The sequence below is a fragment of the Megalopta genalis genome, chromosome 11, assembly GCF_051020955.1.
Source record: "Megalopta genalis isolate 19385.01 chromosome 11, iyMegGena1_principal, whole genome shotgun sequence".
Taxonomy (NCBI): domain Eukaryota; kingdom Metazoa; phylum Arthropoda; class Insecta; order Hymenoptera; family Halictidae; genus Megalopta; species Megalopta genalis.
This window is the reverse complement of record NC_135023.1, coordinates 3722501-3725000: the sequence shown is the minus strand read 5'-3', so window position 1 is coordinate 3725000 and position 2500 is coordinate 3722501. Positions and strand designations below refer to the sequence as shown.

Below are 2500 nucleotides of genomic sequence, written 5' to 3'. Positions count from 1 at the left end.
GATTGGCTCTGAGGAGCGGGGCGTGTCGGGCTTGGTCGGGAAGCGGGTCTGGCTGACGTGCCGGGCCTGGGCGAGGTGAACGGCTCTCGTGGCTGGGATCCGAGCTCGGTCCCGTGCCTTGGCCTCCCGCGGATCTTCCTTGCTGCGAGGCTTCCGTGGCGTTTCCCATCGGTGCGGTCGTCCTCTTCGGCCGCCATTCAACGCTCAGCTCAGAACTGGCACGGACTAGGGGAATCCGACTGTCTAATTAAAACAAAGCATTGCGATGGCCCCCACGGGTGTTGACGCAATGTGATTTCTGCCCAGTGCTCTGAATGTCAACGTGAAGAAATTCAAAAAAGCGCGGGTAAACGGCGGGAGTAACTATGACTCTCTTAACGAGGCACGAGGTCCTTAAAGGAACCAAATTCCTGAATCAGGCATTGACACCGCTTTTTCCTCATCGGACCCTCGAGTCCATCAAAGGCCAAAGACGTGCCCAGAGGTATAAGGACAACGTCCTCCGCATTGTGCAGGAATTGAAGGACGAAACAGAAGCACGAATCCATCCTGTGCCTAACGTTGACACAACACCCATGCCACCAAGTACACTATTATCCTCTATCACTGAACTGTTTGCTGAACTCCGTCCCCTACAGGGCTCGGACTACTGCGCGGATCAACTCCATCAGATCTGCTGTAACATATCTGTGTGGCCCATTAGCACAATCGCCACTGAGCTTGAAATTTATTTATTACGAACGTTTCCACCTACACCCAGGAGCGGTAGGCCAGTGGCCAATGACGCTCTCATCATGACGCGAAGACAAGCTAGAAGGGCTGAGTACGCTAGAACTCAGCGAGCTTGGAAGAAGAACCCGTGTGCCTGTGTTAAGGTGATCCTGGACAATAATACCTCAGCAGAAACACCCGCTGAATTGACCATGACGCAGTATTGGCGGACTGTTATGACACACACATCTAACAGCTCCCCTGATCTTGGAATCAAGCGTCCAACCAATTTTGATCTATGGACGCCTATAGTCCCATCCGAGATCAAAACGTCATTCCCGGAACTTACCACCTGTCCGGGGCCTGATGGCATAACAACACGCCAGCTCAGAGCGGTCCCTCCCCATATACTGACAAGAATATTTAACTTGCTCATGCTGTGTGGGAAACTGCCTGAACATCTTCTTAAGGCTAGAACGACCTTAATACCTAAGAAAAAGAATGCGTCCAGACCGGAAGAATATAGGCCCATTACGGTGCAGTCAATAATTACCAGAACATTCCATAAGGTATTGGCTAAACGTTTAATGGATAAAGTAGTCTTGGATCCGCGTCAAAGAGCGTTTCTGCCGGTTGACGGCTGTGCTGAAAATATATTTTGCCTTGACATGATATTGAAGTACCATCGACAATTTTTCAAGCCGATGTATATGGTTTCCGTTGATATAGCGAAAGCTTTTGATTCGGTCTCACATAAGGCCATTCGAGACACAATGACATCCATGGGGCTTCCAAGCCCAATGATCAGCTATATTATGGACACCTATAACAGAGGCACTACAACTTTATCCTGCGGAAGATGGGAATCCAGCCCAATACACCCGACTTGTGGAGTCAAACAGGGCGACCCGCTATCTCCCATGTTATTTAACATGATAATTGACAGACTCCTCAAGCGTTTACCTACTGAAATTGGTGTTGAAGTTGGCAGCGAACATTTTAATGCGTTGGCGTTCGCTGATGACATTATCTTCCTTGCCACTACGCCCAAAGGACTTCAACACTCGATTGACATTGCGGCTGCATTCCTCGAGCAGTGTGGGCTCCACATCAACGCTGCCAAATCCTTCTCGGTAGCGCTCAGAAACGTCCCACATTTGAAGAAGTCGGTGGTTGATGACGGAGTACAGTTCACCTGCCTCGGCAGAGTTCTACCATCCCTGAAACGTGCAGACGACTGGAGATACCTTGGAGTCCCATTTACGCCTGAGGGACGGACTCTTGTCCAACCTGAAGCCCAAATACAAGAGGCCCTACTAAAATTAACCAAAGCTCCCTTAAAGCCCCAACAACGGCTGTTCGCACTACGTAATATAGCGCTGCCAAGGCTATACCACCTGTTGACCTTGGGGAATACGACCCTGAGCAGGCTAAAGAAGGTTGATGCACTGACGCGTGCAGCGGCCAGAAAATGGCTTGGCCTCCCGCATGATACGGTTAATGCGTACTTCCACGCTAGCGTTAAAGAAGGAGGGCTTTCTATACCATCCGTTAGATGGCTTATGCCTCTACACAGAAAACTGAGACTGTTAAGATATTCCATTAGGGAAGGCCGTGTGGCTGACCCATACATCTCTCAGGAAGTGCAAAAGACGGCACGACGGCTGGTTGTTGAACACCAAGACCTAGACTCGGCAGATAAAATTAAGGATAGATGGGCTAAACTTCTCCATTCGTCTAATGATGGGAGAGGCTTGAGGGAATCCGCTAAAGTTCCCGAACAACATCG

At 49.9% G+C, this 2500-nt stretch overlaps 1 pseudogene; it reads left to right on the top strand.

Moving 5' to 3' along the window:
• The window catches only part of LOC143260321 (large subunit ribosomal RNA), a 7120-nt pseudogene that overhangs the window by 2511 nt on the left and 2109 nt on the right, over positions 1-2500 (top strand).